General features: G+C 51.7%; 1 protein-coding gene across 3 annotated transcripts in view; it reads left to right on the forward strand.

Annotated features, from left to right (window-relative positions):
• The first annotated feature begins 604 nt into the window (after positions 1-604).
• The window catches only part of LOC137362789 (solute carrier family 25 member 44-like), a 102,095-nt gene continuing 85,026 nt past the window's right edge, over positions 605-17,673 (forward strand). Inside the window, exon 1 of one of the 3 annotated variants that reach the window (XM_068027031.1) lies at positions 605-699. The gene's annotated coding sequence lies outside the window, so the exon portion shown is untranslated. Of the gene's footprint in view, positions 721-17,673 lie in introns of all 3 variants that reach the window. The other 2 variants (XM_068027030.1, XM_068027032.1) reach the window with 2 other exon arrangements.

Genomic DNA, 17,673 nt, shown 5'->3' on the forward strand with positions numbered 1-17,673 from the left:
TGCCAGCACACCAGTCTCAGACAGCTGTATCAGATTCTGCCCGCTGTGTGCAAACTGGCAGCCGTGTTACAGCGACAAGGCTGCAAATGCCTTTCCATGAGGACTTGAAAGGTGCTATATAAATGCAATGTTTTTCTCTATTGCTGACTGGGGATGCCCAAGCCTCGACATGCAGACACAACCGGGCAAATACAGCGACTGGCAAACAGTCACTGCGATGCAAAGAGAGCAAGCAGTGCCATGGGGGAAGCGGGACAGAGCAAAGAGGACACATGTGGTTTTTGTTACACAGCATGAGGGGGGAAATAGAGGGAGGAATGAGGGAGAGTCTGGGGGTTGGATGAGTTGCAATGCACCAGTCAAGTGGGAGTCCAGCCCATTGATCAAACCCCCAGCCCTGCTCAGTTGCCCCCTTTGGACTGGGGTTTGGGGTCAAGAGGTGGAAAGGGGGGGAGCTTGACAATGACAACTCCAAATCTTCATCTCCTCCTCCCTCCCTCTGCAATTCTCCCCAACGTCCGAGCGCTTCCGCTTCCGCATACGCAAGGGGGCGGGGCCGCCTGAGAGGCTAATCATTGGCGGCGCCAGGCAAAAGCGCTGCTGATTGGAGGAGGAGGATGTCGGCCAAAATCACCTGACTTCCCGAAGAATCCGCACGCCCGGAGCAGGGGGACACGTCTGTCAGTGTATAACACTGGGGTACAGTACTGGAGGGGACAGGTCTGTCAGAGTATAACACTGGGGTACAGTACTGGTGGGGACAGGTCTGTCACTGTATAACACTGTGGTACAGTACTGGTGGGGACAGGTCTGTCACTGTATAACACTGGGGTACAGTACTGGTGGGGACAGGTCTGTCAGTGTATAACACTGGGGTACAGTACTGGTGGGGACAGGTCTGTCAGTGTATAACACTGGGGTACAGTACTGGTGGGGACAGGTCTGTCACTGTATAACACTGGGGTACAGTACTGGTGGGGACAGGTCTGTCAGAATATAACACTGGGGTACAGTACTGGTGGGGACAGGTCTGTCACTGTATAACACTGGGGTACAGTACAGGTGGGAACAGGTCTGTCAGTGTATAACACTGGGGTACAGTACTGGTGGGGACAGGTCTGTCAGTGTATAACACTGGGGTACAGTACTGGTGGGACAGGTCTGTCACTGTATAACACTGGCGTACAGTACTGGTGGGGACAGGTCTGTCTCTGTATAACATTGGGGTACAGTACTGGTGGGGACAGGTCTGTCAGAATATAACACTGGGGTACAGTACTGGTGGGGACAGGTCTGTCACTGTATAACACTGGGGTACAGTACAGGTGGGAACAGGTCTGTCAGTGTATAACACTGGGGTACAGTACTGGTGGGGACAGGTCTGTCAGTGTATAACACTGGGGTACAGTACTGGTGGGACAGGTCTGTCACTGTATAACACTGGCGTACAGTACTGGTGGGGACAGGTCTGTCTCTGTATAACATTGGGGTACAGTACTGGTGGGGACAGGTCTGTCAGAATATAACACTGGGGTACAGTACTGGTGGGGACAGGTCTGTCACTGTATAACACTGGGGTACAGTACAGGTGGGAACAGGTCTGTCAGTGTATAACACTGGGGTACAGTACTGGTGGGGACAGGTCTGTCAGTGTATAACACTGGGGTACAGTACTGGTGGGACAGGTCTGTCACTGTATAACACTGGCGTACAGTACTGGTGGGGACAGGTCTGTCTCTGTATAACATTGGGGTACAGTACTGGTGGGGACAGGTCTGTCAGTGTATAACACTGGGGTACAGTACTGGTGGGGACAGGTCTGTCAGAATATAACACTGGGGTACAGTACTGGTGGGGACAGGTCTGTCAGTGTATAACACTGGGGTACAGTACTGGTGGGGACAGGTCTGTCAGTGTATAACACTGGGGTACAGTACAGGTGGGAACAGGTCTGTCAGTGTATAACACTGGGGTACAGTACTGGTGGGGACAGGTCTGTCAGAATATAACACTGGGGTACAGTACTGGTGGGGACAGGTCTGTCAGTGTATAACACTGGGGTACAGTACTGGTGGGGACAGGTCTGTCAGTGTATAACACTGGGGTACAGTACTGGTGGGGACAGGTCTGTCAGTGTAGAACACTGGGGTACAGTACTGGTGGGACAGGTCTGTCAGTGTATAACACTGGGGTACAGTACAGGTGGGAACAGGTCTGTCAGTGTATAACACTGGGGTACAGTACTGGTGGGGACAGGTCTGTCAGTGTAGAACACTGGGGTACAGTACTGGTGGGGACAGGTCTGTCAGTGTATAACACTGGGGTACAGTACTGGTGGGGACAGGTCTGTCAGTGTATAACACTGGGGTACAGTACTGGTGGGGACAGGTCTGTCAGTGTAGAACACTGGGGTACAGTACTGGTGGGGACAGGTCTGTCAGTGTATAACACTGGGGTACAGTACAGGTGGGAACAGGTCTGTCAGTGTATAACACTGGGGTACAGTACTGGTGGGGACAGGTCTGTCACTGTGTAACACTGGGGTACAGTACTGGTGGGGACAGGTCTGTCAGTGTAGAACACTGGGGTACAGTACTGGTGGGACAGGTCTGTCAGTGTAGAACACTGGGGTACAGTACTGGTGGGGACAGGTCTGTCAGTGTATAACACTGGGGTACAGTACAGGTGGGAACAGGTCTGTCAGTGTATAACACTGGGGTACAGTACTGGTGGGGACAGGTCTGTCAGTGTAGAACACTGGGGTACAGTACTGGTGGGGACAGGTCTGTCAGTGTATAACACTGGGGTACAGTACTGGTGGGGACAGGTCTGTCAGTGTATAACACTGGGGTACAGTACTGGTGGGGACAGGTCTGTCAGTGTAGAACACTGGGGTACAGTACTGGTGGGGACAGGTCTGTCAGTGTATAACACTGGGGTACAGTACAGGTGGGAACAGGTCTGTCAGTGTATAACACTGGGGTACAGTACTGGTGGGGACAGGTCTGTCACTGTGTAACACTGGGGTACAGTACTGGTGGGGACAGGTCTGTCACTGTGTAACACTGGGGTACAGTACTGGTGGGGACAGGTCTGTCAGTGTATAACACTGTGGTACAGTACTGGTGGGGACAGGTCTGTCAGTGTATAACACTGGGGTACAGTACTGGTGGGGACAGGTCTGTCACTGTGTAACACTGGGGTACAGTACTGGTGGGGACAGGTCTGTCAGTGTATAACACTGTGGTACAGTACTGGTGGGGACAGGTCTGTCAGTGTATAACACTGTGGTACAGTACGGGTGGGGACAGGTCTGTCAGTGTATAACACTGGGGTACAGTACTGGTGGGGACAGGTCTGTCAGTGTATAACACTGGGGTACAGTACTGGTGGGGACAGGTCTGTCAGTGTATAACACTGGGGTACAGTACTGGTGGGGACAGGTCTGTCAGTGTATAACACTGGGGTACAGTACTGGTGGGGACAGGTCTGTCAGTGTATAACACTGGGGTACAGTACTGGTGGGGACAGGTCTGTCAGTGTATAACACTGTGGTACAGTGCTGGTGGGGACAGGTCTGTCACTGTATAACACTGGGGTACAGTACTAGTGGGGACAGGTCTGTCAGTGTATAACACTGGGGTACAGTACTGGTGGGGACAGGTCTGTCAGTGTATAACACTGTGGTACAGTGCTGGTGGGGACAGGTCTGTCACTGTATAACACTGGGGTACAGTACTAGTGGGGACAGGTCTGTCAGTGTATAACACTGGGGTACAGTACTGGTGGGGACAGGTCTGTCAGTGTATAACACTGTGGTACAGTACTGGTGGGGACAGGTCTGTCAGTGTATAACACTGGGGTACAGTACTGGTGGGGACAGGTCTGTCACTGTATAACACTGGGGTACAGTACTGGTGGGGACAGGTCTGTCAGTGTATAACACTGGGGTACAGTACTGGTGGGACAGGTCTGTCAGTGTAGAACACTGGGGTACAGTACTGGTGGGGACAGGTCTGTCAGTGTATAACACTGGGGTACAGTACTGGTGGAGACAGGTCTGTCAGTGTATAACACTGGGGTACAGTACTGGTGGGGACAGGTCTGTCAGTGTATAACACTGTGGTACAGTACGGGTGGGGACAGGTCTGTCAGTGTATAACACTGGGGTACAGTACTGGTGGGGACAGGTCTGTCAGTGTATAACACTGGGGTACAGTACTGGTGGGGACAGGTCTGTCAGTGTATAACACTGGGGTACAGTACTGGTGGGGACAGGTCTGTCAGTGTATAACACTGGGGTACAGTACTGGTGGGGACAGGTCTGTCAGTGTATAACACTGGGGTACAGTACTGGTGGGGACAGGTCTGTCAGTGTATAACACTGTGGTACAGTGCTGGTGGGGACAGGTCTGTCACTGTATAACACTGGGGTACAGTACTAGTGGGGACAGGTCTGTCAGTGTATAACACTGGGGTACAGTACTGGTGGGGACAGGTCTGTCAGTGTATAACACTGTGGTACAGTGCTGGTGGGGACAGGTCTGTCACTGTATAACACTGGGGTACAGTACTAGTGGGGACAGGTCTGTCAGTGTATAACACTGGGGTACAGTACTGGTGGGGACAGGTCTGTCAGTGTATAACACTGTGGTACAGTACTGGTGGGGACAGGTCTGTCAGTGTATAACACTGGGGTACAGTACTGGTGGGGACAGGTCTGTCACTGTATAACACTGGGGTACAGTACTGGTGGGGACAGGTCTGTCAGTGTATAACACTGGGGTACAGTACTGGTGGGGACAGGTCTGTCACTGTATAACACTGGGGTACAGTACTGGTGGGGACAGGTCTGTCACTGTATAACACTGGGGTACAGTACTAGTGGGGACAGGTCTGTCAGTGTATAACACTGGGGTACAGTACTGGTGGGGACAGGTCTGTCAGTGTATAACACTGTGGTACAGTACTGGTGGGGACAGGTCTGTCAGTGTATAACACTGGGGTACAGTACTGGTGGGGACAGGTCTGTCACTGTATAACACTGGGGTACAGTACTAGTGGGGACAGGTCTGTCAGTGTATAACACTGGGGTACAGTACTGGTGGGGACAGGTCTGTCAGTGTATAACACTGTGGTACAGTACTGGTGGGGACAGGTCTGTCAGTGTATAACACTGATGTACAGTACTGACGGGGACAGGTCTGTCACTGTATAACACTGGGGTACAGTACTGGTGGGTACAGGTCTGTCAGTGTATAACACTGGGGTACAGTACTGGTGGGGACAGGTCTGTCACTGTATAACACTGGGGTACAGTACTGGTGGGGACAGGTCTGTCAGTGTATAACACTGATGTACAGTACTGACGGGGACAGGTCTGTCACTGTATAACACTGGGGTACAGTACTGGTGGGGACAGGTCTGTCAGTGTATAACACTGGGGTACAGTACTGGTGGGGACAGGTCTGTCAGTGTATAACACTGGGGTACAGTACTGGTGGGGACAGGTCTGTCAGTGTATAACACTGGGGTACAGTACTGGTGGGGACAGGTCTGTCAGTGTATAACACTGGGGTACAGTACTGGTGGGGACAGGTCTGTCAGTATATAACACTGGGGTACAGTACTGGTGGGGACAGGTCTGTCAGTATATAACACTGGGGTACAGTACTGGTGGGGACAGGTCTGTCAGTGTATAACACTGGGGTACAGAACTGGTGGGGACAGGTCTGTCATCGTACAACACTGGGGTACAGTACTGGTGGGGACAGGTCTGTCAGTATATAACACTGGGGTACAGTACTGGTGGGGACAGGTCTGTCAGTGTATAACACTGGGGTACAGTACTGGTGGGGACAGGTCTGTCAGTGTATAACACTGGGGTACAGTACTGGTGGGGACAGGTCTGTCAGTATATAACACTGGGGTACAGTACTGGTGGGGACAGGTCTGTCAGTGTATAACACTGGGGTACAGTACTGGTGGGGACAGGTCTGTCAGTGTATAACACTGGGGTACAGTACTGGTGGGGACAGGTCTGTCAGTATATAACACTGGGGTACAGTACTGGTGGGGACAGGTCTGTCAGTGTATAACACTGGGGTACAGTACTGGTGGGGACAGGTCTGTCAGTATATAACACTGGGGTACAGTACTGGTGGGGACAGGTCTGTCAGTGTATAACACTGGGGTACAGTACTGGTGGGGACAGGTCTGTCAGTGTATAACACTGGGGTACAGTACTGGTGGGGACAGGTCTGTCAGTGTATAACACTGGGGTACAGTACTGGTGGGGACAGGTCTGTCAGTGTATAACACTGGGGTACAGTACTGACGGGGACAGGTCTGTCACTGTATAACACTGGGGTACAGTACTGGTGGGGACAGGTCTGTCAGTGTATAACACTGGGGTACAGTACTGGTGGGGACAGGTCTGTCAGTATATAACACTGGGGTACAGTACTGGTGGGGACAGGTCTGTCAGTGTATAACACTGGGGTACAGTACTGGTGGGGACAGGTCTGTCAGTATATAACACTGGGGTACAGTACTGGTGGGGACAGGTCTGTCAGTGTATAACACTGGGGTACAGTACTGGTGGGGACAGGTCTGTCAGTATATAACACTGGGGTACAGTACTGGTGGGGACAGGTCTGTCAGTGTATAACACTGGGGTACAGTACTGGTGGGGACAGGTCTGTCAGTGTATAACACTGGGGTACAGTACTGGTGGGGACAGGTCTGTCAGTATATAACACTGGGGTACAGTACTGGTGGGGACAGGTCTGTCAGTGTATAACACTGGGGTACAGTACTGGTGGGGACAGGTCTGTCAGTGTATAACACTGGGGTACAGTACTGGTGGGGACAGGTCTGTCAGTATATAACACTGGGGTACAGTACTGGTGGGGACAGGTCTGTCAGTGTATAACACTGGGGTACAGTACTGGTGGGGACAGGTCTGTCAGTATATAACACTGGGGTACAGTACTGGTGGGGACAGGTCTGTCAGTGTATAACACTGGGGTACAGTACTGGTGGGGACAGGTCTGTCAGTGTATAACACTGGGGTACAGTACTGGTGGGGACAGGTCTGTCAGTATATAACACTGGGGTACAGTACTGGTGGGGACAGGTCTGTCAGTGTATAACACTGGGGTACAGTACTGGTGGGGACAGGTCTGTCAGTATATAACACTGGGGTACAGTACTGGTGGGGACAGGTCTGTCAGTGTATAACACTGGGGTACAGTACTGGTGGGGACAGGTCTGTCAGTGTATAACACTGGGGTACAGTACTGGTGGGGACAGGTCTGTCAGTGTATAACACTGGGGTACAGTACTGGTGGGGACAGGTCTGTCAGTGTATAACACTGGGGTACAGTACTGGTGGGGACAGGTCTGTCAGTATATAACACTGGGGTACAGTACTGGTGGGGACAGGTCTGTCAGTATATAACACTGGGGTACAGTACTGGTGGGGACAGGTCTGTCAGTGTATAACACTGGGGTACAGTACTGGTGGGGACAGGTCTGTCAGTGTATAACACTGGGGTACAGTACTGGTGGGGACAGGTCTGTCAGTGTATAACACTGGGGTACAGTACTGGTGGGGACAGGTCTGTCAGTATATAACACTGGGGTACAGTACTGGTGGGGACAGGTCTGTCAGTGTATAACACTGGGGTACAGTACTGGTGGGGACAGGTCTGTCAGTATATAACACTGGGGTACAGTACTGGTGGGGACAGGTCTGTCAGTGTATAACACTGGGGTACAGTACTGGTGGGGACAGGTCTGTCAGAATATAACACTGGGGTACAGTACTGGTGGGGACAGGTCTGTCAGTGTATAACACTGGGGTACAGTACTGGTGGGGACAGGTCTGTCAGTGTATAACACTGGGGTACAGTACTGGTGGGGACAGGTCTGTCAGTATATAACACTGGGGTACAGTACTGGTGGGGACAGGTCTGTCAGTGTATAACACTGGGGTACAGTACTGGTGGGGACAGGTCTGTCAGAATATAACACTGGGGTACAGTACTGGTGGGGACAGGTCTGTCAGTGTATAACACTGGGGTACAGTACTGGTGGGGGACAGGTCTGTCAGTGTATAACACTGGGGTACAGTACTGGTGGGGGACAGGTCTGTCAGTGTATAACACTGGGGTACAGTACTGGTGGGGACAGGTCTGTCAGTGTATAACACTGGGGTACAGTACTGGTGGGGACAGGTCTGTCAGTATATAACACTGGGGTACAGTACTGGTGGGGACAGGTCTGTCAGTGTATAACACTGGGGTACAGTACTGGTGGGGACAGGTCTGTCAGAATATAACACTGGGGTACAGTACTGGTGGGGACAGGTCTGTCAGTGTATAACACTGGGGTACAGTACTGGTGGGGTCAGGTCTGTCAGTGTATAACACTGGGGTACAGTACTGGTGGGGACAGGTCTGTCAGTGTATAACACTGGGGTACAGTACTGGTGGGGACAGGTCTGTCAGAATATAACACTGGGGTACAGTACTGGTGGGGACAGGTCTGTCAGTGTATAACACTGGGGTACAGTACTGGTGCGACAGGTCTGTCACTGTATAACACTGGGGTACAGTACTGGTGGGGACAGCTCTGTCAGTGTATAACACTGGGGTACAGTACTGGTGGGGACAGGTCTGTCAGTGTATAACACTGGGGTACAGTACTGGTGGGGACAGGTCTGTCACTGTATAACACTGGGGTACAGTACTGGTGGGGACAGGTCTGTCACTGTATAACACTGGGGTACAGTACTAGTGGGGACAGGTCTGTCAGTGTATAACACTGGGGTACAGTACTGGTGGGGACAGGTCTGTCAGTGTATAACACTGTGGTACAGTACTGGTGGGGACAGGTCTGTCAGTGTATAACACTGGGGTACAGTACTGGTGGGGACAGGTCTGTCACTGTATAACACTGGGGTACAGTACTGGTGGGGACAGGTCTGTCAGTGTATAACACTGGGGTACAGTACTGGTGGGGACAGGTCTGTCAGTGTATAACACTGTGGTACAGTACTGGTGGGGACAGGTCTGTCAGTGTATAACACTGATGTACAGTACTGACGGGGACAGGTCTGTCACTGTATAACACTGGGGTACAGTACTGGTGGGTACAGGTCTGTCAGTGTATAACACTGGGGTACAGTACTGGTGGGGACAGGTCTGTCACTGTATAACACTGGGGTACAGTACTGGTGGGGACAGGTCTGTCAGTGTATAACACTGATGTACAGTACTGACGGGGACAGGTCTGTCACTGTATAACACTGGGGTACAGTACTGGTGGGGACAGGTCTGTCAGTGTATAACACTGGGGTACAGTACTGGTGGGGACAGGTCTGTCAGTGTATAACACTGGGGTACAGTACTGGTGGGGACAGGTCTGTCAGTATATAACACTGGGGTACAGTACTGGTGGGGACAGGTCTGTCAGTGTATAACACTGGGGTACAGTACTGGTGGGGACAGGTCTGTCAGTATATAACACTGGGGTACAGTACTGGTGGGGACAGGTCTGTCAGTATATAACACTGGGGTACAGTACTGGTGGGGACAGGTCTGTCAGTATATAACACTGGGGTACAGTACTGGTGGGGACAGGTCTGTCAGTGTATAACACTGGGGTACAGTACTGGTGGGGACAGGTCTGTCAGTATATAACACTGGGGTACAGTACTGGTGGGGACAGGTCTGTCAGTGTATAACACTGGGGTACAGTACTGGTGGGGACAGGTCTGTCAGTGTATAACACTGGGGTACAGTACTGGTGGGGACAGGTCTGTCAGTATATAACACTGGGGTACAGTACTGGTGGGGACAGGTCTGTCAGTGTATAACACTGGGGTACAGTACTGGTGGGGACAGGTCTGTCAGTGTATAACACTGGGGTACAGTACTGGTGGGGACAGGTCTGTCAGTATATAACACTGGGGTACAGTACTGGTGGGGACAGGTCTGTCAGTGTATAACACTGGGGTACAGTACTGGTGGGGACAGGTCTGTCAGTATATAACACTGGGGTACAGTACTGGTGGGGACAGGTCTGTCAGTGTATAACACTGGGGTACAGTACTGGTGGGGACAGGTCTGTCAGTGTATAACACTGGGGTACAGTACTGGTGGGGACAGGTCTGTCAGTGTATAACACTGGGGTACAGTACTGGTGGGGACAGGTCTGTCAGTGTATAACACTGGGGTACAGTACTGACGGGGACAGGTCTGTCACTGTATAACACTGGGGTACAGTACTGGTGGGGACAGGTCTGTCAGTGTATAACACTGGGGTACAGTACTGGTGGGGACAGGTCTGTCAGTATATAACACTGGGGTACAGTACTGGTGGGGACAGGTCTGTCAGTGTATAACACTGGGGTACAGTACTGGTGGGGACAGGTCTGTCAGTATATAACACTGGGGTACAGTACTGGTGGGGACAGGTCTGTCAGTGTATAACACTGGGGTACAGTACTGGTGGGGACAGGTCTGTCAGTATATAACACTGGGGTACAGTACTGGTGGGGACAGGTCTGTCAGTGTATAACACTGGGGTACAGTACTGGTGGGGACAGGTCTGTCAGTGTATAACACTGGGGTACAGTACTGGTGGGGACAGGTCTGTCAGTATATAACACTGGGGTACAGTACTGGTGGGGACAGGTCTGTCAGTGTATAACACTGGGGTACAGTACTGGTGGGGACAGGTCTGTCAGTGTATAACACTGGGGTACAGTACTGGTGGGGACAGGTCTGTCAGTATATAACACTGGGGTACAGTACTGGTGGGGACAGGTCTGTCAGTGTATAACACTGGGGTACAGTACTGGTGGGGACAGGTCTGTCAGTATATAACACTGGGGTACAGTACTGGTGGGGACAGGTCTGTCAGTGTATAACACTGGGGTACAGTACTGGTGGGGACAGGTCTGTCAGTGTATAACACTGGGGTACAGTACTGGTGGGGACAGGTCTGTCAGTATATAACACTGGGGTACAGTACTGGTGGGGACAGGTCTGTCAGTGTATAACACTGGGGTACAGTACTGGTGGGGACAGGTCTGTCAGTATATAACACTGGGGTACAGTACTGGTGGGGACAGGTCTGTCAGTGTATAACACTGGGGTACAGTACTGGTGGGGACAGGTCTGTCAGTGTATAACACTGGGGTACAGTACTGGTGGGGACAGGTCTGTCAGTGTATAACACTGGGGTACAGTACTGGTGGGGACAGGTCTGTCAGTGTATAACACTGGGGTACAGTACTGGTGGGGACAGGTCTGTCAGTATATAACACTGGGGTACAGTACTGGTGGGGACAGGTCTGTCAGTATATAACACTGGGGTACAGTACTGGTGGGGACAGGTCTGTCAGTGTATAACACTGGGGTACAGTACTGGTGGGGACAGGTCTGTCAGTGTATAACACTGGGGTACAGTACTGGTGGGGACAGGTCTGTCAGTGTATAACACTGGGGTACAGTACTGGTGGGGACAGGTCTGTCAGTATATAACACTGGGGTACAGTACTGGTGGGGACAGGTCTGTCAGTGTATAACACTGGGGTACAGTACTGGTGGGTACAGGTCTGTCAGTATATAACACTGGGGTACAGTACTGGTGGGGACAGGTCTGTCAGTGTATAACACTGGGGTACAGTACTGGTGGGGACAGGTCTGTCAGAATATAACACTGGGGTACAGTACTGGTGGGGACAGGTCTGTCAGTGTATAACACTGGGGTACAGTACTGGTGGGGACAGGTCTGTCAGTGTATAACACTGGGGTACAGTACTGGTGGGGACAGGTCTGTCAGTATATAACACTGGGGTACAGTACTGGTGGGGACAGGTCTGTCAGTGTATAACACTGGGGTACAGTACTGGTGGGGACAGGTCTGTCAGAATATAACACTGGGGTACAGTACTGGTGGGGACAGGTCTGTCAGTGTATAACACTGGGGTACAGTACTGGTGGGGGACAGGTCTGTCAGTGTATAACACTGGGGTACAGTACTGGTGGGGGACAGGTCTGTCAGTGTATAACACTGGGGTACAGTACTGGTGGGGACAGGTCTGTCAGTGTATAACACTGGGGTACAGTACTGGTGGGGACAGGTCTGTCAGTATATAACACTGGGGTACAGTACTGGTGGGGACAGGTCTGTCAGTGTATAACACTGGGGTACAGTACTGGTGGGGACAGGTCTGTCAGAATATAACACTGGGGTACAGTACTGGTGGGGACAGGTCTGTCAGTGTATAACACTGGGGTACAGTACTGGTGGGGTCAGGTCTGTCAGTGTATAACACTGGGGTACAGTACTGGTGGGGACAGGTCTGTCAGTGTATAACACTGGGGTACAGTACTGGTGGGGACAGGTCTGTCAGAATATAACACTGGGGTACAGTACTGGTGGGGACAGGTCTGTCAGTGTATAACACTGGGGTACAGTACTGGTGCGACAGGTCTGTCACTGTATAACACTGGGGTACAGTACTGGTGGGGACAGCTCTGTCAGTGTATAACACTGGGGTACAGTACTGGTGGGGACAGCTCTGTCAGTGTATAACACTGGGGTACAGTACTGGTGGGGCCAGGTCTGTCAGTATATAACACTGGGGTACAGTACTGGTGGGGCCAGGTCTGTCAGTATATAACACTGGGGTACAGTACTGGTGGGGACAGGTCTGTCAGTATATAACACTGGGGTACAGTACTGGTGGGGACAGGTCTGTCAGTGTATAACACTGGGGTACAGTACTGGTGGGGACAGGTCTGTCAGTATATAACACTGTGGTACAGTACTGGTGGGGACAGGTCTGTCAGTGTATAGCACTGGGGTGCAGTACTGGTGGGGACAGGTCTGTCAGTGTATAACACTGGGGTACAGTACTGGTGGGGACAGGTCTGTCACTGTATAACACTGGTACAGTACTGGTGGGGACAGGTCTGTCACTGTATAACACTGGGGTACAGTACTGGTGGGGACAGGTCTGTCAGTGTATAACACTGGGGTACAGTCCTGGTGGGGTCAGGACTGTCAGTATATATCACTGGGGTACAGTACTGGTGGGGTCAGGTCTGTCACTGTATAACACTGGGGTACAGTACTGGTGGGGACAGGTCTGTCAGTGTATAACACTGGGGTACAGTACTGGTGGGGACAGGTCTGTCAGTATATAACACTGGGGTACAGTACTGGTGGGGACAGGTCTGTCAGTGTATAACACTGGGGTACAGTACTGGTGGGGACAGGTCTGTCAGTATATAACACTGGGGTACAGTACTGGTGGGGACAGGTCTGTCAGTGTATAACACTGGGGTACAGTACTGGTGGGGACAGGTCTGTCAGTGTATAACACTGGGGTACAGTACTGGTGGGGACAGGTCTGTCAGTGTATAACACTGGGGTACAGTACTGGTGGGGACAGGTCTGTCAGTGTATAACACTGGGGTACAGTACTGGTGGGGACAGGTCTGTCAGTATATAACACTGGGGTACAGTACTGGTGGGGACAGGTCTGTCAGTGTATAACACTGGGGTACAGTACTGGTGGGGACAGGTCTGTCAGTATATAACACTGGGGTACAGTACTGGTGGGGACAGGTCTGTCAGTGTATAACACTGGGGTACAGTACTGGTGGGGACAGGTCTGTCAGTATATAACACTGGGGTACAGTACTGGTGGGGACAGGTCTGTCAGTGTATAACACTGGGGTACAGTACTGGTGGGGACAGGTCTGTCAGTGTATAACACTGGGGTACAGTACTGGTGGGGACAGGTCTGTCAGTATATAACACTGGGGTACAGTACTGGTGGGGACAGGTCTGTCAGTGTATAACACTGGGGTACAGTACTGGTGGGGACAGGTCTGTCAGTGTATAACACTGGGGTACAGTACTGGTGGGGACAGGTCTGTCAGTATATAACACTGGGGTACAGTACTGGTGGGGACAGGTCTGTCAGTGTATAACACTGGGGTACAGTACTGGTGGGGACAGGTCTGTCAGTATATAACACTGGGGTACAGTACTGGTGGGGACAGGTCTGTCAGTGTATAACACTGGGGTACAGTACTGGTGGGGACAGGTCTGTCAGTGTATAACACTGGGGTACAGTACTGGTGGGGACAGGTCTGTCAGTGTATAACACTGGGGTACAGTACTGGTGGGGACAGGTCTGTCAGTATATAACACTGGGGTACAGTACTGGTGGGGACAGGTCTGTCAGTGTATAACACTGGGGTACAGTACTGGTGGGGACAGGTCTGTCAGTATATAACACTGGGGTACAGTACTGGTGGGGACAGGTCTGTCAGTGTATAACACTGGGGTACAGTACTGGTGGGGACAGGTCTGTCAGTGTATAACACTGGGGTACAGTACTGGTGGGGACAGGTCTGTCAGTGTATAACACTGGGGTACAGTACTGGTGGGGACAGGTCTGTCAGTGTATAACACTGGGGTACAGTACTGGTGGGGACAGGTCTGTCAGTATATAACACTGGGGTACAGTACTGGTGGGGACAGGTCTGTCAGTATATAACACTGGGGTACAGTACTGGTGGGGACAGGTCTGTCAGTGTATAACACTGGGGTACAGTACTGGTGGGGACAGGTCTGTCAGTGTATAACACTGGGGTACAGTACTGGTGGGGACAGGTCTGTCAGTGTATAACACTGGGGTACAGTACTGGTGGGGACAGGTCTGTCAGTATATAACACTGGGGTACAGTACTGGTGGGGACAGGTCTGTCAGTGTATAACACTGGGGTACAGTACTGGTGGGGACAGGTCTGTCAGTATATAACACTGGGGTACAGTACTGGTGGGGACAGGTCTGTCAGTGTATAACACTGGGGTACAGTACTGGTGGGGACAGGTCTGTCAGAATATAACACTGGGGTACAGTACTGGTGGGGACAGGTCTGTCAGTGTATAACACTGGGGTACAGTACTGGTGGGGACAGGTCTGTCAGTGTATAACACTGGGGTACAGTACTGGTGGGGACAGGTCTGTCAGTATATAACACTGGGGTACAGTACTGGTGGGGACAGGTCTGTCAGTGTATAACACTGGGGTACAGTACTGGTGGGGACAGGTCTGTCAGAATATAACACTGGGGTACAGTACTGGTGGGGACAGGTCTGTCAGTGTATAACACTGGGGTACAGTACTGGTGGGGGACAGGTCTGTCAGTGTATAACACTGGGGTACAGTACAGGTGGGGGACAGGTCTGTCAGTGTATAACACTGGGGTACAGTACTGGTGGGGACAGGTCTGTCAGTGTATAACACTGGGGTACAGTACTGGTGGGGACAGGTCTGTCAGTATATAACACTGGGGTACAGTACTGGTGGGGACAGGTCTGTCAGTGTATAACACTGGGGTACAGTACTGGTGGGGACAGGTCTGTCAGAATATAACACTGGGGTACAGTACTGGTGGGGACAGGTCTGTCAGTGTATAACACTGGGGTACAGTACTGGTGGGGTCAGGTCTGTCAGTGTATAACACTGGGGTACAGTACTGGTGGGGACAGGTCTGTCAGTGTATAACACTGGGGTACAGTACTGGTGGGGACAGGTCTGTCAGAATATAACACTGGGGTACAGTACTGGTGGGGACAGGTCTGTCAGTGTATAACACTGGGGTACAGTACTGGTGCGACAGGTCTGTCACTGTACAACACTGGGGTACAGTACTGGTGGGGACAGCTCTGTCAGTGTATAACACTGGGGTACAGTACTGGTGGGGACAGGTCTGTCAGTGTATAACACTGGGGTACAGTACTGGTGGGGACAGGTCTGTCACTGTATAACACTGGGGTACAGTACTGGTGGGGACAGGTCTGTCACTGTATAACACTGGGGTACAGTACTAGTGGGGACAGGTCTGTCAGTGTATAACACTGGGGTACAGTACTGGTGGGGACAGGTCTGTCAGTGTATAACACTGTGGTACAGTACTGGTGGGGACAGGTCTGTCAGTGTATAACACTGTGGTACAGTACTGGTGGGGACAGGTCTGTCAGTGTATAACACTGGGGTACAGTACTGGTGGGGACAGGTCTGTCACTGTATAACACTGGGGTACAGTACTAGTGGGGACAGGTCTGTCAGTGTATAACACTGGGGTACAGTACTGGTGGGGACAGGTCTGTCAGTGTATAACACTGTGGTACAGTACTGGTGGGGACAGGTCTGTCAGTGTATAACACTGATGTACAGTACTGACGGGGACAGGTCTGTCACTGTATAACACTGGGGTACAGTACTGGTGGGTACAGGTCTGTCAGTGTATAACACTGGGGTACAGTACTGGTGGGGACAGGTCTGTCACTGTATAACACTGGGGTACAGTACTGGTGGGGACAGGTCTGTCAGTGTATAACACTGATGTACAGTACTGACGGGGACAGGTCTGTCACTGTATAACACTGGGGTACAGTACTGGTGGGGACAGGTCTGTCAGTGTATAACACTGGGGTACAGTACTGGTGGGGACAGGTCTGTCAGTGTATAACACTGGGGTACAGTACTGGTGGGGACAGGTCTGTCAGTATATAACACTGGGGTACAGTACTGGTGGGGACAGGTCTGTCAGTGTATAACACTGGGGTACAGTACTGGTGGGGACAGGTCTGTCAGTATATAACACTGGGGTACAGTACTGGTGGGGACAGGTCTGTCAGTATATAACACTGGGGTACAGTACTGGTGGGGACAGGTCTGTCAGTATATAACACTGGGGTACAGTACTGGTGGGGACAGGTCTGTCAGTGTATAACACTGGGGTACAGTACTGGTGGGGACAGGTCTGTCAGTATATAACACTGGGGTACAGTACTGGTGGGGACAGGTCTGTCAGTGTATAACACTGGGGTACAGTACTGGTGGGGACAGGTCTGTCAGTGTATAACACTGGGGTACAGTACTGGTGGGGACAGGTCTGTCAGTGTATAACACTGGGGTACAGTACTGGTGGGGACAGGTCTGTCAGTATATAACACTGGGGTACAGTACTGGTGGGGACAGGTCTGTCAGTGTATAACACTGGGGTACAGTACTGGTGGGGACAGGTCTGTCAGTATATAACACTGGGGTACAGTACTGGTGGGGACAGGTCTGTCAGTGTATAACACTGGGGTACAGTACTGGTGGGGACAGGTCTGTCAGTGTATAACACTGGGGTACAGTACTGGTGGGGACAGGTCTGTCAGTGTATAACACTGGGGTACAGTACTGGTGGGGACAGGTCTGTCAGTGTATAACACTGGGGTACAGTACTGACGGGGACAGGTCTGTCACTGTATAACACTGGGGTACAGTACTGGTGGGGACAGGTCTGTCAGTGTATAACACTGGGGTACAGTACTGGTGGGGACAGGTCTGTCAGTATATAACACTGGGGTACAGTACTGGTGGGGACAGGTCTGTCAGTGTATAACACTGGGGTACAGTACTGGTGGGGACAGGTCTGTCAGTATATAACACTGGGGTACAGTACTGGTGGGGACAGGTCTGTCAGTGTATAACACTGGGGTACAGTACTGGTGGGGACAGGTCTGTCAGTATATAACACTGGGGTACAGTACTGGTGGGGACAGGTCTGTCAGTGTATAACA

Source organism: Heterodontus francisci, unplaced genomic scaffold, assembly GCF_036365525.1.
Source record: "Heterodontus francisci isolate sHetFra1 unplaced genomic scaffold, sHetFra1.hap1 HAP1_SCAFFOLD_516, whole genome shotgun sequence".
Taxonomy (NCBI): Eukaryota; Metazoa; Chordata; class Chondrichthyes; order Heterodontiformes; family Heterodontidae; genus Heterodontus; species Heterodontus francisci.